This window comes from Capsicum annuum, chromosome 9 (genome assembly GCF_002878395.1).
Source record: "Capsicum annuum cultivar UCD-10X-F1 chromosome 9, UCD10Xv1.1, whole genome shotgun sequence".
In the NCBI taxonomy this organism is placed as follows: Eukaryota; Viridiplantae; Streptophyta; class Magnoliopsida; order Solanales; family Solanaceae; genus Capsicum; species Capsicum annuum.
This window is the reverse complement of record NC_061119.1, coordinates 157,276,892-157,291,057: the sequence shown is the minus strand read 5'-3', so window position 1 is coordinate 157,291,057 and position 14,166 is coordinate 157,276,892. Positions and strand designations below refer to the sequence as shown.

The 14,166-nt window shown below is 33.0% G+C and overlaps 1 long non-coding RNA gene across 1 annotated transcript; it reads right to left on the bottom strand.

Moving 5' to 3' along the window:
• Positions 1-804: 804 nt before the first annotated feature.
• On the bottom strand, positions 805-8,445 carry LOC107842495. Its single transcript, XR_001665805.2, has 3 exons — positions 8,115-8,445; positions 4,892-4,983; positions 805-1,041 (listed from the first exon to the last, which is right to left on the bottom strand). It is a non-coding gene; the product is annotated as an uncharacterized LOC107842495 (long non-coding RNA).
• Between the last annotated feature and the right edge of the window lie 5,721 nt (positions 8,446-14,166).

The following is a 14,166-nucleotide window of genomic DNA, read 5'->3' as shown; positions in this document are numbered from 1 at the left end:
GCTAGTTGCAGCCCTTGCGTGAGAGCCATGAACTTCATGAAGTTATTTGAAGCTAGATCAAAACTTTGCGAAAAACCTAGCACCCAATCTCCATTTGAGGTTCGAATAACCCCTCCAATGCCTCCTTTGTCTGGATTGTTCAGACTGAAACCATCCGTGTTAAGTTTAAAAAAATTATAAGGAGGTGGGGACAAAGAAAGCATAAGAGATCTACTGATTTTATGAGCCCAAGCGGGTTGCAGTTGGAAGAATTCAACCGCTTCAGAGTAAGCCGCTTTGAAAGATGGAGGGGTAGATTTGTTATCGAAGACGTTACTGTTTCTACTTTTCCAAATGGTCCAAATGCAGAAAGGGGAGAAGGGTATCCCATTCCACAGTAGTATCAAAGCTGGCATCCTTAAGAATATATAAACAATTTTTTAAAGAAAACGTAAATGGTTCTTCTTACCCAAAGAAATACCTTACGAAGGCATATCTCAATATTTAATATACATATCTTTTAAGTCATTTAAGTAAACTTTGAACCTTAAGTTATCATCCAAATAAACCTCTACAACTTTCATCGTCTTCATCTTCTATGATAGGATTATTTTGCTAATTTTAAAAGTAGAATATATAAATAATTTTTTAAAGAAAACGTAAATGGTTTTTCTTACCCAAAGAAATACCTTAAGAAGGCATGTCTCAATATTTAATATACATATCTTTTTAGTCATCATAGTAGACTTTGAACCTTAAGTAGTAGTTAACAAATTTTTGCTAAAATTACAAATAATTAATTTGAGTGTAAATGAAAATACAGACTTCTGGCAATCAAAAAATCATAGAGCTCAAACTAAAGAAGTTTCATGGAGAGAATCATGAGAAAGTAAATAGAAAAGAAAAAAGATACGATACATACATCTTCATTAATACCTTAATAAAAAAAATAGATAAAAAAGAAATATATAATCAATGCACCATTTTTGAGCTTTTGTAGCCACCCCTTCTCGCAAACATATCAATATTCAAGAGTCTTCTTCAAGTAACACTAGTATTGGGCTGCAAAATTCAAATGGCATACATGTATGAAAGTTGTAACTACTCTTGTCACATTAAATTGCTTCACATTTTTATTGAAAAATGATCTCATACATACACACAAACACAAGGACATTATGAACACAACTTTATGAGAAAACAACAACAAAATATAATAGATGCCTATGAATTTCTAATCACTTTGTTGATATTGCATTCTTTGATACAATCCATGCCATCACATTTATAGATCAAACATATACATAAGTTTCAACCATTTGTCATGAAAAAAAGAGCTCAGTTTGTTTAAGCTTTCAAAGATGATAGGAAGTAGTAAAATCAGTCCAAGACAAAAATATGAATCACATGCAGGCTGTTATAAGAGAGCGCGTAGGATATCAAGGCTGCTCGATAAACAAAAGACTTTAACCTTGTCATAAAGAATATTGGCGGTGTTCTTTTTTTTTTTTTTTTTATGTATACATCTTATTTATATTGAACATATTATCTTACTTATGTTCTTACCATGAAGAGTTCTAACCGTAAACATATGAACTCTTATTATTTTGCCACAAGAACAAACCATGGATCAAAATGTATTTTTTTCAGAGCACTTAATTATAATTGTAATTCCGTCATATTTCACTATTCGAATATGAAGTATGCAAATCAACAATTTAAGTAGCATTTCAGCGATATCAAGCACCAAGAAAATGGAAAAAAAACATAAAGTAATAGAAGAATTGGTAAAGAATACTGATGTACATACACAAAAAAGCAGCTACAAATGATTTTTATTTCATCCTGGGTCAGCCACACATGTTCATAGTTTCTTTAATATGTATTAGCGTAGCGGCTGAAAATGACGAAGAATATTTCTCACCAATAAAATTGATAAATTGTAATACCCCGATCATTCCTTAAGCCTAAATCTGTCTTTTTGAATGGATATGTATGACTTCCAAAGTGATTGATGTTTAAAACATGTTGTATTTCTCTAATTTCTACTTTTTGTCATGTAGAGCATTGAAGAAGCTTTCCATCGATACCAATTTCATCGAAATCTGACATCGGATGAGTGAGTTATGGCCGTTTTACTGAATGCTATCGGATAGCCCAGGTTTGACGGTCGACCTGGTGGACCATCAGGTCCTTGGTGGATCGTCAAGTGTCTCGTCAAGCCAAGGCAGTAGCTCCCTTTTTGGGATGTCGTGTGACGGTCAAAGTGGTGGACCGTTACAAAGTTGACGGACCGTCAAATGGGTCCGTCAGGCCGAAATAGAATGTCCCATTCCTGGGCCTCGAGTGACGGACGATTTGGTGGATCGTCACACCCTTTGACGGACTGTCACTCTGACCATCACTCCGAGGCAGAACGTTCTAGATTTGGCACTTGAGTGACGGACGACCTGGTGGACCGTCAGCTCATCTGACGGACCGTCAGATCGACCGTCACAGGCCCCGATCTGCAATTTTTAACTTTTTCAAAAGGGTATTTTGGCCATTTTCGCTCCTTATGGCCCTATATATATATATGTAGAGAAGAGAAGACCATTTCTCTCCATTTCTCTCCAAATTTCTTTCAAGAATTTTCTAGAAACCGAGGGTTTCTTCCAAACCCAAAAATCAAATCATCTCCAAGAAATTCAAGAAATCTCCCATAAATTTCTTCAAGTTGTTCAAGAACTAAGCTCCTCAAGTCAAAGGCAGCAAGGTCTTGGTCTAAAAGTGTGAGAAGAAAGTTTCAAGCAAGTTTCTATATCTTCAAAATCAAAATCTAAGGCATGTGGGATTTCAACAAGAACACTCCTTTCGTTCTTGTGCCTAAAGATTTACTTTCTATTATTGATTTACATGATATTGCAAGTGGGTTTACACCCAAATTTCTCTATTAATGATTTATGATATTTGAGTTGAATAAGTTTGATATTTATGATTATTTCACCATCATTCTTCTTAAATTGAGTATTTTCTCCATGAGTTGTATATTGTCATTATATATATTGATGATTTCTAAGTGATTTATGATAAGTGTCAAGATTTGTGTTTTTCTATGAGAGATTTGACTATTGAATGTATATCGATATTTGAGATTGAAAGTCGAGAATGAGTCCTATGATGTTTCCTTGAAGCTTTTGATATTTGAAATGATTTGATAAGCAAAGGTACTTGATGTTAAGAAAGATTGTTTTGATTTTGAGTCGAGTTAGGAATCCACAGTCGTATATAATTTACCGATGAGATATACTGTTGTTTTGGTCATCATAATAGACCCATGAGTTGATATTGATTGAGGTGGATTTCCTAACGCGTTCTGAGCTGAGTCTGGGAGGAGTATTTAGCACCGAGCGGGAAATTTGGTATTTCCCCAGAACTACGTGCCACCATAGGATTGATGTTGATAATTATGGGCCAAAGACCGAGTACGAGATTGTGATGATGAGATTAAGGTTGTACTCCCTGGAAAGAGTACGACACCCCTGCCAATGTGGGGTTCTCTTCTTAGGAGGGAAAAATGTTGGACTCTATGCGGCTCACATGGAGTAGTTATGTCGGTTATAAGAAACTCCCACGTCCATAATGATCTAAGTACCATGAGATACCGAGTCACTCTAAGTCATGATTCAAAGAGTTTGAGTTGAGTTAAATGATTTATGAGATTTATGAAGCATATGTTATTACTGATGACTTACGGAAATAATGTTTTAGATAATTCAAACGAAGAGAGTTATTATTGTCAGCATGCATGATTTTCTTATACATTTATGATATTATTTAAAATGTTGCATCCACCCCCACATACTCAGTATATTCCCAAGTACTGACTCCCATACTCTTTTGTATTCTATATTTCCTCATGATATAGGTTCAGGTGCTCAGTCTCAGCAGCGACAGTGATCTTTGAGTACCTTCATCTATATTTTTGTGGTTGGTGAGTCCTCATGGTTCGAGGACTTGTGTCTTCGATTTTGTCTTGTTAATAGATGGTTGTTTACTTTCAGTTCAGTACGAGCCAGTTGGGGATCTGTCCCAATGGCTCCTTAGTCTTATGTAGTAGAGGTTTTCTCAGATTAATGTGCCAGTATGTACAGGATCTCAGTATTTTGGTTGTACAGGACAGTATTATTTTTTGTCTAAGCATGGTCATGACATGCTTATTCCTCTTTATCTTAGCATAATTTTTGTTACAGTGAGTTCTGAAAGTGATGACAGATTTAGAGGGTTAGCTTGAGGCCACGTGTGACCTTAAGCACCGTGTGACGTCTCGGGATGGGTTCTTGGGGAGTTACATAAATAGACACAACTGAATAAGGTAAATGGAAATAGCATGATCTGTTCGTCTATGTTAGTAATAATGGAAAAAATCCCATCAGATGCTTTTAAGTGAGCTTTTCTATATAGATAGTTCTTAAATATGAAATGAAATATTATATGCAATGTTACACAACATAATATGTCTTCTGATCCTAGGTTAGAATTAGACAAGTTTCAAGGTAAACTGTAGCACACATTTTATGTATATAATTCAACTCATTTGTCCATGGACTCTAATCATTATCATATCATTGTAGAATGCAGTACATGAGAAAGAAACTGTTGTAGTTTGTCTCACCCTTACATAAAGGAAAGAATTGAGGAAAAATCATTCATAAAAGTTGTTCGATATTCTTGATAACTAACTGGATCTTGAAAATAACATGACATTATGATTGTTTTCGAAAATAATATTATAGAGCACATTAAACTTTCATTTGTTCTTCTGGGAAGTATATACGTTAAATAAAATTATGGTATCATTGAAGCTATTTACAAGTGCTATCTTTATATTTATTATTTCCTATTTAAGACAAAACAGTATCTGTTCACTGACCTGAAGAGCTCTTAGTAATTTGTCACCGAGCATATGAGTGGCTAAATCAGGTGCAAACCCTTACACACCAGTGTCAGATCCCTACTCCTCTCCTGTACCAGCACTTGTGAGATGAAAATAATATTTATATTGCTCAAACAAATACGAAGAAGTTACTTGCAATTCTATTTCTTATGCAGGCCATCCATTTAGTAAAACATAAAAGGGAAAAACATATTAAAGATGAAATAAGGAAAAAAAATTCTAATCACCAAGAGATATTTTGTACATAAAAGAAGATCATAAAAGTGTATGTCTAATGTTAAGCTTCACATTAAAGAATAAAAAATGACATCTTCCCTTACTAACCTAATGAAACATCCTGGGTTTTGATCCTTAGAAATTTTTTGAGTTTTGAACTCTCTAGGAACCATACGACTTAAGCATACTAGTCTTCTATTGTGCTAATGACTTAGGAGTCCAAGTCATATGATAAATAGTGTATTCTAGGTCATTTTCTGTCTAAGGTACGATAAGAATCCATATGAGTTGTATGGAGATGGTATAAGAGAGTAGGGCCAACCGTATGTTAAACAGTATGCATTCTTGATCATGTACTACCTAAGGTATGACTTATGGATACTAGCTGTATATTATGGGTATGAGTGGGGCAATGGGAGTCGTATGGTGGATATTATATGGTGTCCAATATTTTAATCATGGTACGAGTGGAGGATACCACTCGTATGATGTGGATATGAGTGAGGGGTCCAAACCATACCCTCATGCGGTGATTTTTACAATTTAAGTTGGGGGTATTCTGTGTATTTCCCCTCTTAAATTCTTTTGACCCCACAACTTAAAACACTCTTGGGACTTCATTAACCCTTTATTTCTCAATCAAACACTCTCAAATCTCTCTCAAGCTCTTGGTTTAAGAAGAGGCTAGGGTTTTCTCAAGGTGGTCAATTAAGGCTCTAAAGGGTGGTTTCTCTCCGTCTTTCTTGTTGTCTAAGGCATGTCACTTGTCCTCCATTGTTAGTTCAAACTAAAAGCATATTTTAATGGATGATTCTCATGGTATTATTGTGGTAATGTTTTGGTTTTGTTGGTTTTTCTTGGTCGGATAATGTTTCCCATGTTTTTCTTATGGTTTTCAAGTTATAATTGTGGTTTGAACATGTGGTTGCATGGGAATGGTAAATTGGTACTTGGTTTTGGTTTTGGAAACTCTATGCCCCCAATATTTTTATTAAAATGCCTATGAGAATGGTGTTGTCACATATTTTAACTTTTATTGTAAACCTTGCATTGCATACTATGGTGATGGAACCCAAATCAATTTAAACGATTTTAAATGGATTGGAAGGGCCTTCGTGGCCATGGCTTTGGTTTAATTGGATATCATGTGGGGTATATGGGAATCCCCTAAATATTGGCTAATGACATTGCTTGCAAGCTATAGTCGGTATGAAGATACCACTTTATAATGCCTTGGTATTAAATTCTGGAATTGGTGGTTTGGTTATGTGCTAAAGCTTTTAATTGGGCAATAATGGCGGGTTGTGATAGCTAACCATGAAGGTCTGAGTCCAATGGACAAATACTAAAAACTCATATTTGCTGACATGAGGGTTGGTCATAGTGACCATATACTTGTGTGGTACATGGGAATCTCCTAAGTTTATACTTTTATATATTTATCATGGAGGGCGAAGGGTACACGAAAATCCTCAACCCCTATGATATCTCCGGTTCATGCGCCTACACACATTAGGGCCCATTTAGGGGGTAACACTAGAGACATATAGTCAAGCTATACAATCCAGGTTAAGATTTTTAAATGCATGCTAAACTCGATTCCCTTTCTCGACATGAAATATATATATATGTGTTAATGTGATTGCACTTGGTTATTTTCTTGGTTTTAAAGGTTGACATTATTTTATTCTTATTCCTGAGTACATGCTAGAGTTCACCTTATAACCCATCTTCGAGCGCTGTATTCCCACACGATGCAAAAACTGGCCATACTACTCTCCTGCTTAGTGTTTGGATTTGGGGACAACATTTGTGTCAGACTGAAGTGGTTTCCATACTCCGTAAGACTCCATTTCATTCTATGGATATCTTTACAAACCTTTGTTTATTTCTTGGACTTTGGTTTTGGCTATGGTCGGGGGTATGTCCTGATTGTATGTTCTTTATTTTTGGTTAGAGGCTTTGTGTGACTACTATGGGCATGGACGGTGTCAATATTGGTATCAGCCTTGGCATTGGTATTAGTATTTGGGCTAACACCAGTTGGATGTTTGGTTGGATATTGGGTTGGTTATGGTTATGAACTTTGTTTAATGTTCTTCAATTATAATTACTTTATCTTATTATATGTTCGGAATTTATTCGACATAAGGTATAGGGAGGTTATGATTAGGTATTGGAGGTGGTCTTCGGTCTCGGTTGGGCTTGAAAAATCCGACATGACTGGCCCTGATTCGAGTTGTGTCACCTAAGGAGTCCCAAATATCTTTTAACTAAGCAAATTAGTAGCCAAGTAATGCAAGAGCATTCGTTCATCTGTGCATGCTTTCTGCTCCGTTTGATATTTTTGTAGTTACTTAATTGATGCTCAGAATCTTCGCAAAGTTCAACATCATCAGGAAGTTCATCAAAAGCCTAACATCAAGTTGGTAATGGAAAATTCATCCAAAGTCATCAAGACCATGGATAATAAGAGATTTTTTTTATTTGTTTTACTACAACCAAATTTTCTGTACTCGTTCGCAAACTAGTTAAGTAATGGCAATTATCCTGAATCTCTAATTCAATCATTGAATCTGTGAAATGGACAAACGCAAGAGCCAAAGGTTGAAGAACTCATTATTATACCTATCAGTTAATTTAGTCAGTGGTATTGGAGTGAACAATACCCTAAGAGCAACTTTTGTCATTTCTCCAAAAGTTGTGACCTCTCAAAGAATGTCCACAGAGGCAAATTGGAATTTCACACCAAAAAATAAAAAAGAACCTGCATTGCTGGATCAATTAAGAATATTATTTGTGTACATTATAGATCTAGAATTATCTTGGGAAATTCGAACAGAAAGATGAGAATCATATCCCTAAAACAATGTTCTTCAAAATACAATAAGAGGACTGCTAACAAATGAACAACAAACTAGTTGCAATGAAGAAAGAAACAAAAGATAGAAAGCAATCACCAATAAAGAAAGAAGGTTCACACCTTTTGATACTTCTCAAAGAGAGTAAACTTCTTCTTATACACTGATTTTTTATTAGTCTCGGTTGTCATTATCATTGAAAAATTAAGCTGTTGTTTGCACATCCAATGGTTTGAATTCTTCTTCCCTATTAAATAATTAAGGGTTTAATGGTAGTTGGTGAGGGAAAATGGGGGAATACCGAGGGTTTATTTTGAAATGGTATTGTGTGCTTGGTAATAGAAAACACAATTAGTGGATTTATGTTACAGTAAGCAATCAATGAGTTTTTTAAGGAGAAAAAGAACGAGAAAATTAAAATGAGCAAAAAGCTCAAAAAATTAGAAAAAAGCTAAATTAGAATCCTATCTTTAGAGACATGCCACATCAACATCTATATATATATATATATATATATATATATAGCATTACTTTCATGTTTATGTAAGATTTCTTAATTTTTTATTTTATAAATCTTTTCCTAGCAAAATCATGTGAAGAGGAAAAAAGAGGAAAGATTAATATTGAAGTTAAGATGAAATCTTCATTTTTGGAAGCTTTAATATTTTTACAGAAGAATTAATTTATGTATATTGCAATCAGTGGCATACCTATGGGTTCGTGGGTGCTCAACCTTTTTGAATGATTAATTATCATTAATTATATAATATAAGTGCATAATTATTTGATGATGACAATGAAAATATTTGATTAAAGTTATTCATAATTGTATTATGAAATCGTGATTCTTTGATGAAAAATGCAACCAACGAAGAAAAAAAAATTATTGGTTAATTTCATGTTCACGAGTAAAAAAAAATAGAATAAAATAAAAAATACGAGGGGTCAAACTTTGGCATCTTTAATTCATTATTTATGAAGCCGAATTGTTTTCTTTCTATGCTATAGTGAATTATGTATTAGAATAAAAGGGAAAAAAAGAGAAGAAGTTAAAATAAAAGTAGCATTGGGATTTGAGTCATGACAATAAAAGAACTAAAAATATGTTTAAAAAGGACTCCAAATGGCATTTGAACTCCCACCAACTCTCACTTGAAAGTTTCCAACACCACTCTTAAACCAGAGCACCCAACCAAATTAAATGTTTGAGGGTGCTTTCTGATTTATTGTATTCTTTTTTCTTTAATTTTTAATACAATATTATCTATTTCGAGCCAAGGTCAATGGGTGCTTGAGCACTCAATTCTTACATAGGTCCGGGCTTGATTGAAACATTAATCATTATTAAAAAAAAATTGTGTAAAAAACTTTATAATTGTTATGAAATATAAATCAAAGAACAAGAAAAATAGAGAAAAGAGAGGAGACTTCTTTCTTTCTCAGAAGGAATTCTTATTTCTCTTGAGAGATGAATTATAATGAAGAAAACTCCTTTATTTATTGGAGAAAATTAACCTTGGGTTTTGTAACTTTTCTATAAATAGACATACACAATATATGGTAAAGTAGGTATTCACTATATATGGCAAAGTAGACATTCACTATATATGGTACATTTATAACACTTCCCCTTGAATATCTAATTGATAGATAATACGGATATATTCCACCTCATTAAAAATCTTACAAGAAAAATCCAGTGGGATAAAACCTCATAAGAAAAAAAGAGTACAACGCGTATTAACTCCCCCTAATGAGAACATCCTTGAACCTTTGCATTCCGATCTTGTGCACTATCTTCTTTAAAGTTGCAGTTGGAAGAGACTTGGTGAATAGATCAGCTACATTGTCACTTGAATGAATTTGTTACACATTAATATCACCATTCTTTTGGAGCTCATATGTATAGAACAACTTTGGCAAAATATGTTTCGTTCTATCTCCTCTTGTGAATCCTTCCTTAAGCTATGCTATGCATGCTGCATTATCTCCGTATAAAATTATGGGTACATTGTCACATTTCACACCACATTTTTATCGAATGAGATGTATCATGGATCTCAACCATACTCATTCTCGACTTGCTTCATAAATAACTATTATCTCAGCATGGTTCAATGAAGTGGCTAGATAGACTGTTTTGCATATCTTCAAGATACATCAGTATCCCCAGATGTGAATATATAGCTTATTTAAGATCGAGCTTTATACGGATCAGATAAGTACCTAATATCAGCATAACCAACAAGATCGGGACTACAATCTTTAGAGTAAAATAAGCTTATATGTTTGATCTCATTCCGATGTCTCCTAGTAGGAGTAGAATTATACCTTGCTAACAAATTGATCGAAAAAGGCTATGTCATGACTTGCAATATTTACAAGATACATTAGTGCTCCAATTGCACTAAGATATGGTACTTCTTAACAAAGGAGTTCCTCATTTTTTTCTTGAGGTTGGAATGAATCCTTATTCAATTATGAATGTTTCTCATTTAAGCAAATATTCTATTGCTTTTGAAAACTCTCCAAAAGTTTCAATAATTTTCAAGCTATAAGCTTATACGATATAAAGATTCTAAATAAGTTTCCCATAAATTTTTATATGCTTCAAACATTTTGAATCCTTAGAAAGTTTTCATTTAAATTTTGTCAAGTGACAATATTCAACATTTCATATATGACATCTTCAAGTTTCTGGACTGCAAATCAAATAAGTTTTACACTTACCAAGATGCATTTTTTCATGTCACTTGATAAATATTTCTACGTGAGCATGCTTAAATAAATGTAGAATTTAGATCCTCATATTGCGTCAATATTGTATTAAAGATATCGTCGACAGTTTCTCATTTTGTATCAGTTCGCAATGTGACATAACATTTTGAGATCCTATCACTTCATTATTTTCAGGTACCTGAACCTTTCATAAGGTTTCATGAAGTGTTATTTCATAGACTCTTCAAGAGTACATTGCCTTCTTATTATGATTATTTGCTCCTTATTCTTTTCAAGGATTATTTGATTGGGAACTGATTAGCCTACCACACTTCATACATGCGTAGACTTTGTCCTTTATGAATCCAAAATAGGAGCACTTGTAGCTTAAATATGATACTAAATTTGAGTTAACAGATGCTTTCGATATTTGACTTGAATTATCTTTTGAATGAGAATCTGATGATAATTCCTAACATATTTCATAGTTACTTATAATATCCCCTTATGTTAGAAAAACTAACATTTATCCTCCATCTTCATTGAGGAATCCATCTTTGTGCATCATGGTATATTATTAATTGTATACAGCACATCAAAACTATTAGATGGAATAGTTGGTTCCTGACCTTGAACCAATTAAGAGGGAAGAAATAATCATAATTTATTGGTCTAATGCATATAAGTGTTATTATATGCAACATATCATATTTCAGACCAACACATGAAGCTTTGTTCTCATTAGCAATCGTTTAGCTATTTATCGAAGGCATTCAATGCCAAACCATCATTATCAAGATTGTCTTGATTGCACAATCTAAAAGTTATGCTCTTAACTCAATTTTATTGAGCAAACAACTTTATGAACGTCAAACTGCAGGTTGACAATGAATGTACATGTGATCATCTTATATCGATGCTTAATAGATCACATGACTGGTAAACGGGCACATATTCACCTTTTATACTTTTTAGATTTTGAGGGATCAAATCCCAACATTAGTTGGTCCAACCAACTTATCACGAGAACAAGCAACATAAACAATTCTTGAAGAATCTTTTATTTCTTCAACATATGTCTAATACTCAATATGCACATCTTCATGATGGCAAATCGTTTATGTTAATAGATTAAATGATTTGTATTTGTAACTCAAAGTTACCATAACATGTGCAAAAATTCTTTAGTAAACATCAGGTTTACTATTGCATGAATTTCGTATCAATAAACAATAAACTCTTAGTTTATTATGGCATGTGATTTCATCATGCTTGGGTAAATTTTCACATTCGTGTTTCTTATCACGGTAACTTGAAGATATTAAATCTTCCAATTATTCTACCTCTTTTAGAGGTGGATTGTGATATCTTTACAATAAAGAATATGTTCGAGTATATATACAGTCACATTCACCCCAGGGTATAGATTTGAATTTATAATAATCGAAATTCCCATTCCCAGAAATGAAATATAATCATGCCTTAAGCATTCTCATTCCTAGGAAGAATGAAATATAATCATGCCTTAAGCGTATCAAATTATGATAGCTACTGCAAAAGTAAATTGAGGCATACATATAATTTATTGCTACCACATTCAATTCAAGGAATGAAGCATATTTAATGGGACATGTTTCATCACTTTTCACTAAATATCCATTATTTGGCCTTAGCCATCATAATATCATCAATATGATGCATTGCGATTCAAATTCAATGTCTTCTCCATATAAAGGCGTCTTAGACATAAATCATTGAGACTTGAACCGAACATATTATCATCCCTTTTGATAATATTGTTCTTGAGGAATAAATTTAAAACATAATGGTTCCAAACCAATTATTTTTCCTCAAATCCAAAAATAATTATATTATTAGTAGCAAAAGATAGATAACATAAGGAATTACTAACCTTGAAATTATCTTTAGATTTATAATCTCATCTTGATTGTCAGAGTCTCGTACTGATAATGTGTTATGAATATAAAGCAAAGAACAAGAAGAATAGAGAGAAGAGATGGGACTTTTCTTTCGAGGGATGAATTACAATGAAGAAAACCCCTTTATTTATAGAAAAAACTAATCTTGGGGTTTGTAACTTTTCAATAAATAGACATACACAATATATAGTAAAGTAGGTATTCACTATATATGATAAAATAGATATTCACTATATATAGTACATTTATAACAATAATGACAAAAATTAAAATTCTTTTGTGTAAAGAACTTTATAATGAAAAAAACTACAAACAAAATATATATTTATTTGGGATAATTATATAAAAGTACACATAGCAAATTGTCATTGCAAAAAAGTAACCAAAAATTTACATTACAATTTTATAGCCAAAAACTGATTTGGCTTATAAGTAAAAACTATCCTTCTCTAGCGATTCCTCTTTCTTTTTCGTCTTCTTCTTCCTAGTTCCTCCTTTTCTTCATAGACATTTTTCCAAAAAAAAAATGAGCAGAACTTTCTTTGTTAGCGACAATTGAAAATCGTAAGTATTGAATCCATAATATGTAGCTCAGTTTCTTCTTCGTCATTAAATTTTAATTGATCAATTTTTTAATTACTCCATATTACATTAAATAAGACAGAATTGGTTCAACCATTGTTGATACTCAAAGCTTCAAAATTAGAGAATGGAATTTTCTTAAATAAGTTCTGTTATAAAAGATCAGTTATTAATCAAGGAGCATAAATCTAAAATTTTGGATGATCTGATTTAGTTTTATGGTGTTTTTGGATGAATTGATGCTTGGATTCGAGGAAGAAAATGAAGTTTGATTTTTCGTATACATTTGTATACGGTGTTATATATTATTGTGTTACAAATATTTTTATTTTATCTAAGTGAGTTTCTTCTTCCTCTCTATTTTATACACACTTATACAATACATTAATTTGATAATATATATACATGTGTATATTATTACGCCCTTCTTGGTGGAAGCCACCGTTTTTGGTTTGACTTGGTCACGACAAATTTTTCATTTATAGATTTTTTGTTAAGAAAATGGAAAAAAGATTTTGTTCAAACAGAGTAAACCAGAGCTCTTGGAGTTGGATTAAGAGACTGATGGTTGATGAAATGCGTCAAAAGGACACCATTATATTAGTTCAAAGAAGGACCAAATTGTAAATTCCATATATTTGGTTCTAAGGGTGGAGTCATCTTTGGGAAAGGGGGTTCATTTGAATTTCCTTCAACAAAGAATTATATCATCTATACATATTTAAATTATTTTTTATATATATGCACTAGGTGTTCAAATCCCTTCATCTAGTTCGTATGTTTACTTCAGAATCTCCTTAATAAAAATTTTATCTTCGTCACTACTTGGTTCCTAAGGCTGTGGAGTGGATATTGCATATCTAGCGTCTTGGAGTGCTTACGTGGACACTAAAATGGTCCACTCCAACTATTGTACAATTCTAAGCATAACTGA